The sequence below is a fragment of the Salmo salar genome, chromosome ssa04, assembly GCF_905237065.1.
Source record: "Salmo salar chromosome ssa04, Ssal_v3.1, whole genome shotgun sequence".
NCBI classification, from domain to species: domain Eukaryota; kingdom Metazoa; phylum Chordata; class Actinopteri; order Salmoniformes; family Salmonidae; genus Salmo; species Salmo salar.
In genome coordinates, this window is record NC_059445.1 from 57493591 (window position 1) to 57505999 (window position 12409).

Below are 12409 nucleotides of genomic sequence, written 5' to 3' on the forward strand. Positions count from 1 at the left end.
ATCTGCTATATTGCTCTGCCAGCCTGAAGTGGTTTACTGAAAAAACATTCATGACAAATATGCTTTCCTCTTCATTTGCCCTCAGCTAGAGTCATACGTTGCACTGGCAGGTCAATTAAACATGAACATTAGAAAACATACTTATAAAGCCTGTATGGTGGCTTCTTGCAGTGGCTAATTAGCACATGCATTTAGGTTGCAATGCATTGTGGTGCTTTGCACTTGAGAACAACAGTGCCTTCTCTAAATGAGAGCCAATTTATCGAGCCACCCTCTCTATATAATGAAGCCATTGTTACAAAGAAAGGCTATTTAATGTGGCAGACATCGCCTGTAAAAAAAAAAAAGGGTAAATAATATGATACATTAAATATGAGTGGGCATAATAATTGAATCTTCTCATCAAGATGTTTTAATACCTTACAGCGAATCTTAAATTTAGACAGTAGCCCATTTCCATTCTATGCATTTCCCATTTCAACAATTGAGGCTTCATCATTCCTTACCAAACAATAAACTTGAAATGACAACCAATAATGTAATACTGCATCACTAATGTAAGTCTTGAGCATCAAGAGAAAACCGACTGGGATTCATTGAAGAATATTAAATCATTTAATGGCTCTTCGTTGTGGAAACGTAGCACCCAGACGACAAAATCATCCCTTACAATACTCGATAATTGCACTGAGTCAAGGAGTCTGCGTTTCTCGGGAAACACGTGTTTGAAATTGAATTATCCACCCTTTGGAAAATGTAGGGCAACTGCGAAACGATGTAAAACGCCACTCTCGGGCAAACTAATGTCAAGCTCTCATTTTTGACGGAGTAAGCAGAAGATATCAAAGAGCAGAATGATTAGATCTCTGTCGTAAATTAAATAACCGCTCTCCCAGTTGGCAAAGGAAATTGCACTTTAAACTGTCAGACTCCACGAGTAAGGACAGGACATAACGTTGCTACATTCTACAGCATATTGGAGGACACTGAAGTGTTAATTTGTGGCCAGAAACGGTAAATTAGTTGGTGAAATGACACTTAATTTGGTCAGCATATCATCACTAGGGTTGCAAACTTCTGGAACTTTCCCAAAATTACCTGTTTTTTTCAGAAATCCTGGTTGGAAGACTCCCGGAATTACGAAGGAATAAGGACAAAATCCAGGAAACCAGTGAATTTGGGGGAAATTACTTGAATTTTGCCACACCTAATCACCACTGATATCAAATCACAGATACAGTATTACACTCTTATAAACTAGAGTGGCTCTTCAACATTGCATAAAAGACAACCATTAAACAGTAGTAGGCCTACATCCCATTGCACAAGACACAGGAAAAACTGAGCTGGTATTTTGACAGCACAAGTAGCTGAGCAGTAATAGAATGAAACTGACCACTTGAAAAAAGCGTAACGTTACCCCAGGCTCCACTGGATCGTGGGTAGCATTTGGTGAATCTGCACAAATGCAGAAAAAAATCCCATCTGCTAAAAATGCATTGTAATAGATGTCCAGAATTGCAGCAGGAAGAAATCTACTATTTGTAATGAGGAGTCACCTAAACCAGATCTGTCGAGGCACACAGGCTGAAACATCCCCCTCCCTCTCTCAACCCCAAACATTTCCCATATAGCTGCAGCCCAATATGGTGACCAGAGTATGGGCGTGTGGAAAGGAGTGGGGTAAGAAAATAACATTGGTTGATATCATAATACTTCCCTTGTCGTTTACAATGCTATCAAGTCACAGCCATCTCCTTATATGGGAACTAGCATGGGTTTGCGACATTCTGGTTAACTGCACTTTTCAAAAAGTGATCAGGTGTCAAATATTATCAAAATCACTCCATCTGTATGAGTGAGAAAGAAGCAATCCGTGTTAATAGGATTTTGTAATGACATTGTTGTATTAATCTATAAAACGTTGGTGAGCATCCATACTAGAGGAAAGTTAATCATTCTACAGTCCTACACCTGATCAACGCATCCTACTGCATGCTGCCTATTAATATGGTGGTAACACAAGACCATTCATGAGGTCTCTAATGCACAGGTACTGGTTAAGAGCATTCAGTGTTTTTAGGGTGTGTTCATTGTCATAGTGAAAACTGCAAATAATACTTCAATGTACATGTAGGCCTGGTTTGCAAGTGATTTCCATTTTTCTAATGGTTGTCAATTATTTTGGGTCTTCTTTTTCCACTGTGCTCATCTCTATGTCCTGTGCAACTATTTGCAATGCAACAATGTTATCATAACCGGCCAAAAGTGATCACACCAATTAGAGGTCAACCGATTAATCAGAATGGGTGATTAATTAGGGCCGATTTCAAGTTTTCATAACAATCTGTATTTTTGGACACCAATTATGGCCGATTACATTGCACTCCACGACGAGACTGCATGGCAGGCTGCATACCTGTTATGCGAGTGCAGCAAGGAGCCATGGTAAGGTGCTAGCTAGCATTAAACTTATCTTACTAAAAAACAATCAATCTTAACATAATCACTAGTTAACTACACATGGTTGATGATATTACTAGTTTATCTTTTTAGGGTATAGGCTAAATAGTATTTTCGACTTCGGATGAAAAGCATGCCCAGAGTAAACTGCCTAATACTCGGGCCCAGAGTCAAATATTTGCATATTATTAGTAGATTTGGATAGAAAACACTCTGAAGTTTCTAAAACTGTTTGAATGATGTCTGAGTATAACAGAACTCATATGGCAGGCAAAAACCTGAGAAAAATCCAACCAGGAAGTGTGGAAATCTGAGAATTGTAGTTCTTCTTTTGAATCCCTATCGAAACTACAGTGTCTGTGGGGTCACGTTGCACTCCCTAAGGCTTCCATTGGCTGTCAACAGCCTTCAGAAAGTTTTTCCATCCTTCTCCTGTTACTGGGCAGAGAATAGTAGCTCAGACAATGAGTGGACTGCCTATGGACAAAGGACTTGGTGATGCGCGATTCCGCCCCTCCTTTTTCTTCTGTAATGAGTACGCTATTGTCCGGTTGGAATATTATCAACGTTTTATGTTAAAAACACCCTAAGGATTAATTGTAAACAACGTTTGACATGTTTCTACGCCCGGTAATGGAACATTTTGACTTTGTCTCTGGTACTGCGCTCGCGCGTTATGCCTTTGCATAGTGATCTGAACGCACGAACAAAACAGAGGTATTTGGACATAAATATGGAGTATTTCGAACAAAACAAACATTTCTTGTGGAAGTAGGAGTCCTCGGAGTGCATTCTGACGAAGATCAGCAAAGGTAAGAGAATATTTATAATACTAATTCAGAGTTTGTTGATGCCAGAACTTGGCGGGTAGCTGTATAGCTTGCTTCGATGGCTGAGCTATGTACTCAGAATATTGAACAATGTGCTTTCTCCGTAAAGTAATTTGGAAATCTGACAAAGCGGTTGCGTCAAGGAGTAGTGTATCTATAATTCTTTCAATAACTGTTGTAAATTTTATCAACGTTTATGATTATTATTTTTGTAAATTGATGTGCACATTCACCGGAAGTTTTGGTGGGAATACATTTTCTGAACATCACGCGCCAATGTAAAATGCTGTTTTTGGATATAAATATGAACTTTATCGAGCAAAACAAACATGTATTGTATAACATGAAGTCCTATGAGTGCCATCTGATGAAGATCAAAGGTTAGTGAATATTTTAGTTGTACTTTTGGTTTTTATGATGCATGTCCTTGCTTGGAAAATGGCTGTGTGGATTTTCTTGTGAAGTTTATGCCCTAACATAATCTAATTTTATGCTTTCGCCGTAAAGCCTTTTTGGAATCGGACAATGTTGTTAGATTAACGAGAGTCTTATCATTAAAATGGTGTCAAATAGTTGATTGTTTGAGAAAATGAAATGAGATTTTAGCTGTTTTGTATTTCGCGCCATGCTATTTCACTGGCTGTTGAATAGTGTGGGACGGTCACGTCCCACCTAGCCCAGAGAAGTTATCTAGCTTGTCCTGCGTTGCATATAATCGATGCGGTGCCTGTTAATTTGTCATTGAATCACAGCCTACTTCGCCAAATGGGTAATATAACAAGTGCATTCGCAAAAAAAGCACTGTCGTTGCACCAATGTGTACCTAATCATAAACGTCAATGCCTTTCTTAAAATCAATACACAAGTATATATTTGTTAAACCTGCATATTTAGTTAATATTGCCTGCTAACATGAATTTGTTTTAACTAGGGAAATTGTGTCACTTTTCTTGCGTTCTGTGCAAGCAGCGTCAGGGTATATGCAGCAGTTTGGGCCGCCTGGCTCGTTGCGAACTGTGTGAAGAACATTTCTTCCTAACAAAGACCGTAACTAACTTTGCCAGAATTGTACATAATTTTGACATAACATTGAAGGTTGTGCAATGTAACAGGAATATTTAGACATATGGATGCCACCTGTTAAATACAATACGGAATGGTCCCGTATTTCACTGAAAGAATAAACGTTTTATTTTCGAAATAATAGTTTCCGGATTCGACCATAATAATGACCTAAGGCTCATATTTCTGTGTGTTATTATAATTAAGTCTATGATTTGATAGAGCAGTCTGACTGAGCGGTGGTAGGCAGCAGCAGGCTTGTAAGCATTCATTCAAACAGCACTTTCGTGCATTTGCCAGCAGCTCTACGCTGTGCTTCAAGCATTGCGCTGTTTATGACTTCAAGCCTATCAACTCCCGAGATTAGGCTGGCAATACTAAAGTACCTATTAGAACATCCAACAGTCAAAGGTGTATGAAATACAAATGGTAGAGAGAGAAATAGTCCTATAATAACAACAACCTAAAACTTCTTACCTGGGAATATTGAAGACTCATGTTAAAAGGAACCACCAGCTTTCATATGTTCTCATCGTCTGAGCAAGGAAATTAAACGTTAGTTTTTTTACATGGCACATATTGCACTTTTACTTTCTTCTCCAACACTTTGTTTTTGCATTATTTAAACCAAATTGAACATGTTTCATTATTTATTTGAGACTAAATTGATTTTATTGATGTATTATATTAAGTTAAAATAAGTGTTCATTCAGTATTGTTGTAATTGTCATTATTACAAATATATACCAAAAAAAGGCCAATTAATCGGTATCGGCTTTTTTTGGGTCCTCCATTAAATCGGTATCGGCGTTGAAAAATCATAATCGGTCAACCTCTAACACCAATGCACTCTCTCAACTTTCCCTGATATGCATTTCTATACTGCATGTCTGTCTTACATTTAGCAATTAGCAAGATTGCTTCTTTCCCCGAATAGGCTATTAGGCCTAGTATTAAAAAAGTATCCAAATAAATGTCCTATAGCTTTTGCAGCTACAGCTTTTCCTGAGATTTCTTAATGAGAAGAGGAATGGCCTATTGCGGAGAGGCTTGCGTAGCCTATAGCCTGTTGCGCATGGGAACAGCTGGAAGAGAGAGGCGAGTGATGTGTAGCCGAAGAAAGAAGCTAAATATTGGCCATTCATTAGCTAAATGTTAGGGCTATAGGCTAAATATTTACATGTCAAAATGCAAGACAAATATGTTAAAATATTATGAAATGGCAGATCTGTAGTGCGTTCCTCCAGGCTGCGCTCTGTGGTCCTTGGGCACGCAAAGCTCCACTATTGATTAAGCCTACATTTTCAGACAAGAAAATGGTTAAAGAAAATAAGTCGAAGTAAGTGTCCAACAAGCTTTTGTAGCCGGCTTTTCCTGGGATTTAAAAGGAACAGCCTATATAGCCTAGGATGTAGCCTATAAGTTATAAGTGTATGCATATTAGCCCATAATTTATAAGCTCAATGTTTAATACTGTAGTGAATATATCCAGTGAATTTACACAGCAAAAGAAAAAAAACTATCATATAACTAAATAATATGTGCGCTCACAAGGCTGAGCTGAGTGCACCACCTGCCAGTCCCCAGGAACGCAGCTTGAAAAGCTACCCTATTGTTTTAGAAATGGGGACAAGAAATGTATCCTACCTGGGCTACAACAACATTATTATTGTTTCAAGTGAGTACAAAACTCCAGTCTAGGCTTTAAACTGCAGTGAATAGCCTATGTCATTTGAATAAACGCTCAAAAGACTATTTTTTTTCAAAATAACTGCCTCCAGCCTGCCTGATTGGGCAACCATTTGGATCAGTTATGGTGGTTTTCTCTGCAGTTTAGTCTACAAGGTCCAGGCACATTAGCAGGAAAGTAATATGGTGTATTTTCTCATGATGTATCAGCTAACAGAAACATGCTAATGCAGGGATTTTTAGTGGCGCACATATGAATTATGATAATGCAGAAGTGCGGAGGAAGTTGTATACATAGTTTCCTGCGTTTGGTTTTCGTGTTTTAAAAGCGTTCCAAAATTAGGTGGATAGCAGAGCGGTTTCTACACACCCACTCCCCCATAGACAGGTTTGTTGTTCAGCAACAAAACCCGAAGCATGCACTACTATGGGGCAAAACATTGGGGGTTGGCTTAGACTGTTGACAGCATGCAAGCTATATTTCCTCTCCAATGTTTATTGAATACGTAAATAAATTTGCACAATGAGCACTTGTCTCAAATGCATTGTTACAGTTTTTGGTTGGTCATCCTGGCCATCCAGAATCACAATGACAGGCTAGCTTCTGCCCCATGGAAGCGCGCACATCGTTTTCGTAAAGTTGTCAGCTAACCCATCTATACTCCGGGCTGCGGCTACCCCCTCCTCCATATACATGGATATGTACAATTGTTTTACTCATCAACCCGGAATTCACATTTCGGTTCATGCCAAGCCTCAGCCAATCAATCAAACAGCTTCTGCAAAGTAAAAAGCCAGATGCATGAGGTCGAGCTTTTGTTACCTTGCCAAACCTCTCACTGGTTTGTTCAAGAGGAGTCCAAGTTAAACAATAATAATATGCTGATGTGTAGAGGGACAACTAAATGCTGGATTGTGGAGAGAGATTATATTCATGCTAAACTGTGAGACAGTCACAATACTGAGTGTCTGTCTATGAAAATGAGGAACAGTAGCCCTATCAGAAAAAAGCCCTGCAAAATGATAACAGTTTCTGACATCACATCCAAACCACTCCTTGACTGTCAGATCAATCTGAATATGGTGGCATTGACACACCTGACCCCTGTCTTGTTTCAAAGGCCACTGTTAGCTATGTCAGGTGCTTCTCCAGTCTCTCTCTCTCAGCCTCCACCTCACATAGAAATGATTAACCCTTTTTTTATTTAACTAGGCAAGTCAGTTAAGAACAAATTCTTATTTACAATGGCGGCCTACCCCGGCCAAACCTGGACAACGCTGGGCCAATTGTGTGCCGCCCTATCTGACTCTCAATCACGGCCGGATGTGATACAGCCTGGATTCGAACCAGGGACTGTAGTGACGCCTCTTGCAATGAGATGCAGTGTCTTAGACCACTGTGCCACTCTGGAGCCCTTGCATGGGTACTGGATGATTCAGTCTTATCAAAGCAGCACAGCAATTGAGCAACACACTGCGTAACGTTACTGTAAGTGTAAGCACAACAAATTCGACCTGCCCACCCACCAGCGCCAGGCTGTCCAAATGCAGAAAGTTGGCAATCAATTAATTATCCATCTCCCCAGAGAAGAACACACCCGCTATTCGCCCCTGGCTGAGATGACAATATTTTAAGGAGGTGGTAGGCTTGTAAACTACATAGTTGACTCGTTATTCAGTGAAATGAAAATCAACCTGTGTGTAATTCAAAACAATTAGCTAGTTAATGCCACAATAAAGAAAATGCAATCTTCATATTCTAACAAATTGGTTACAGTCGGTAACTACAGTACATTAGCTAGCTAAATGCTCGACAAAATGGTTAGGTAAAATAATGTTTAGCTAATTAATTTATTGAGGATAATGTAATCCGTTATAATCCGTTAAATTATGATAGATTTAGCATCAACATTAGACGACATAAGATGCTGGCTAGTTGACACATTCAGTAGAGAAAACTGAAGTATCGAACGTAATGCCAAAATTCAGCTACCACTAACCTTGAATTAAGAGTTATTTGAACAAGGGAATAACGTTTAATCCAATTATTGTAAGTGCAATATCGATAGCCAGCTTGTTCGCTAGCCCAAGATGTACTCTTAAAGGATACTACTGTATAGTTACAACTTAAGGTCCAATGACTCGTATGTGTAATGTAATGGACCCGAGAGTCATGATCAAGGGCTAGCTTGTTAGCATGCTAACTCGTAGCTAGCTACCTGGATAGCAGGCTAACTAGCAGGCTAACTAATGAAACACAAAGCTAGCAGCTTGTTAGCTAACGTTGACTCCTTTGTTGCCGTCTCTGCTTTGCACACATTTACGATAAGTAATTATCTTCCAGCGTGATGAACTAAATCAGATATTAGGTAGAAGTACTTACTCTCCATGTACCTCCTCGAAAGGCATTGCTTAAAACATCGTCATGGTTTAAAATTCAAATACAGATTTGTTTTTCTATTTGTTGTTGCTCTGCGTTGCCGAATCACTGCTGCTGCTGTCTGCGGCAGAAACTTCCAACGCATGCGCAGGATTTCTCAGCACCGAGCCAAGTCGGTCTTCTTGACTGAAGTTTTCCCCTAGGACCAGTTTGGTTTATTTTCCTAAATAATGATTAAGGTTTTGATAAGGTTAGGCATAACTGGTCCTAGAACTGTGGTCAGTGACAACGTTTAACCGGGCAAAGTCCCAAGAAAAGAATGAGGGAAATGTCATCGATTAATAAACTCATGAAATGCATTGCTCTACTTAACATTTCCAGAATTGAATTGATATCCTTCATTATTGTGACAATAACAAAGGTGGTGATAATTATCATATTGATGGCGATATTGAATGCATAACATCTTGGTACACAATATATGTTAAATAAAAAATAAATAAAAATATGACTGGGCAAAAGTTTCATATTACAAATAATTTTATATTTCTACATTTGCAAGACTAGAAAACAGTTCATTGCTTATCACAGTAATTCAAAGCATGTATATGTACACATAATCCAGTGTCCACTTCATTCACCTCCCTAAAATATAGCCGGGGACTATAATTCAGGCAAATTTAAACCCGTTTTACCTCATTTCTACCAGCATGTCACATGCACAACCAAACTCTAGACCACCTTTACTCCACACACAGAGACGCATAGAAAGCTCTCCCTCGCCCCCCAATTGGCAAATCTGACCATAATTCCATCCTCCTGATTCCTGCTTACAAGCTCAAACTAAAGCAGAAAGCACCAGTGACTTGCTCAACACGGAAGTGGTCAGATGACGCGAATGCTATGCTACAGGACTGTTTTTCTAGCACAGACTGGAATATGTTCCGGGATTCATCCAATGGCATTGAGGAGTATACCACCTCAGTCACCGGCTTCATCAATAAGTGCATTTACGACATCGTCCCCACAGTGACCGTACGTACATATCCCAACCAGAAGCCATGGATAACAGACAACATCCGCACCGAGCTAAATGCTAGAGCTGCCGCTTTCAAGGAGCGGGAGACTAATCCGGACGCTTATAAGAAATCCCACTATGCCCTCAGATGAACCATCAAACAGGTAAAGCATCAATACAGGACTAAGATTGAATCCTACTACACTGGCTCTGACGCTCATCGGATGTGGCAGGGCTTTAAAACTATTACGGACTACAAAGGGAAACCCAGACGCGAGCTGCCCAGTGACGCAAGCCTACCAGATGAGCCAAATGTCTTATGCTCGTTTCGAGGCAAGCAACACTGAAGCATGCATGAGAGCACCAGCTGTTCCAGATGACTGTGTGATCACGATATCCATAGCCAATGTGAGCAAGACCTTTAAACAGGTCAACATTCACAAAGCCGTGGGACCAGACATATTACCAGGACGTGTACTCAAAGCATGCCCGGACCAACTGGCAAGTGTCTTCACTGACATTTTTACCCTCTCCCTGACCGAGTCTGTAATACCTACATGTTTCAAACAGACCACCATAGTCCCTGTGCCCAAGAAAGCGAAGGTAACCTGCCTAAATGATTACCGCCCCGTAACATTCACATTGGTAGCCATGAAGTGCTTTGAAAGGCTGGTCATGGCTCACATCAAGACCATCACGCCGGAAACCCTAGACCCACTCCAACTCGCATACCCCCCCAACAGATCCACAGATTACACAATCTCAATTGTACTCCACACTGCCCTTTCCCACCTGGACAAAAGGAACACCTATGTGAGAATGCTGTTCATTGACTACAGCTCAGCATTGAACACCATAGTACCCACAAAGCTCATCACTAAGCTAAAGACCCTGGGACTAAACACCTCCCTCTGCAACTGGATCCTGGACTTCCTGACGGACCGCCCCCCAGGTGGTAAGGGTAGGCAACAACACAACTGCCACTATGATCCTCAACACTGAGGCCCCTCAGGGGTGTGTGCTTAGTCCCCTCCTGTACTTCCTGTTCACCCGCAACTGCGTGGCCAAGCCAGACTCCAATACCATCATTAAGTTTGCTGACGGCACAACAGTGGTAGACCTGATCACCGACATCGATGAGACAGCCTATAGGAAGGAGGTCAGAGACCTGGCAGTGTGGTACCAGGACAACAACCTCTCAATGTGACCAAGACAAAGGAGCTGATTGTGGACTTAAGGAAGAAGAGGGCCGAACAAGCCCCATTAACATCGGCAGGGCTGAAGTGGAGCAGGTCGAGAGTTTCAAGTTCCTTGGTGTCCACATCCCCAACATACTATCATGGTCCAAACACACCAAGACAGTTGTGAAAAGGACACGACAACACCTTCACCCTCTCAGGAGACTGAAATGATTTGGCATGGGTCCCCAGATCCTCAAAAAGTTCCACAGCTGCACCATCGGGAGCATCCTGACCGGTTGCATCACGGCAAGCGGTACCGGAGCACCAAGTCTAGGACCAAAAGGCTCCTTAACAGCTTCCACCCCCAAGCCACAAGACTGCTGAACAATTAATCAAATAGCCACCCAGACTATTTACATTGACTCCCATCTCCTTTGTTTTTACACTGCTGCTACTCTCTGTTTATTATCTATACATAGTCACTTTACAAATTACCTCGACTAATCTGTACCCCCGCACATTGACTCGGTACCGTAAATATTTTCTTAACTCTATTTCTTCAACTGCATTATTAGTTAAGGGCTTGTAAGTAAGCATTTCACGGTAAGGTCTACACCTGCTGTATTCGGCGCATGTGACAAATAACATTTGATTTGAATGACTTGATTTGAGTATAGATATCATTATGAGGCTTGAAGAAAATGATAGTCATACATTGAGATAATGTACTGTATCATTCCCTTATATTATAGTATATACCATGTCTGCATGCCAGGTATTTAGGAGCAGGTAATTATATATCTGTGATATATGAATGAATATCTCTTTGATGGGAAAAATAAAAAACAAGTTACATAATGGTAGGCAAAGTAATTAAAAAAAAAACTTAAATGACGATTTGAATCAGCAATATTACTGTACCGTGAATGATAATAAGTAGCAAGTATATGATATACAGTTGAAATCGGAAGTTTACATACACTTAGGTTGGAGTCATTAAAACTCGTTTCAACCACTCCACAAATTTCTTGTTAACAAACTATAGTTTTGGCAAGTCGGTTAGGACATCTACTTTGTGCATCACACAAGTACTTTTTCCAACAATTGTTTACAGACAGATTATTTCACTTATAATTCACTGTATCACAATTCCAGTGGGTCAGAAGTTTACATACACTAAGTTGACTGTGCCTTTAAACAGCTTGGAAAATTCCAGAAAATGATGTTATGGCTTTAGAAGCTTCTGATAGGCTAATTGATATCATTTGAGTCAATTGGAGGTGTACCTGTGGATGTATTTCAAGGCCTATCTTCAAACTCAGTGCCTCTTTGCTTGACCTCATGGGAAAATCAAAAGAAATCAGCCAATACCTCAGAAAAAAATTGTAGACCTCCACAAGACTGGTTCATCCTTGGGTGCAATTTCCAAATGCCTGAAGGTACCACGTTCATCTGAACAAACAATAATAGTACGCAAGTATAAACACCACGGGGCCACGCAGCCGTCATACCGCTCAGGAAGGAGATGCGTTCTGTCTCCTAGAGATGAACGTACTTTGGTTCAAAAAGTGCAAATCAATCCCAGAACAACAGCAAAGGACCTTGTGAAGATGCTGGAGGAAACAGGTACAAAAGTATCTATATCCACAGTAAAATGAGTCCTATATCGACATAACCTGAAAGGCCGCTCAGCAAGGAAGAAGCCACTGTTCCAAAACCGCCATAAAAAAGCCAGACTATGGTTTGCAACTGCACATGGGGACAAAGATTGTACTTTTTGGAGAAA

At 40.4% G+C, this 12409-nt stretch overlaps 1 protein-coding gene across 2 annotated transcripts in view; it reads right to left on the bottom strand.

The window, feature by feature from the left end:
- Positions 1-12409, bottom strand: part of fam222ba (family with sequence similarity 222 member Ba) — a 64306-nt gene that overhangs the window by 47418 nt on the left and 4479 nt on the right. The window contains exon 1 of one of the 2 annotated variants that reach the window (XM_014197270.2): positions 8428-8577. The exons of the other annotated variant lie outside the window; for it this stretch is intronic. The gene's annotated coding sequence lies outside the window, so the exon portion shown is untranslated. Of the gene's footprint in view, positions 1-8427; positions 8578-12409 lie in introns of those variants that run through there. 2 annotated transcript variants of the gene reach the window in all.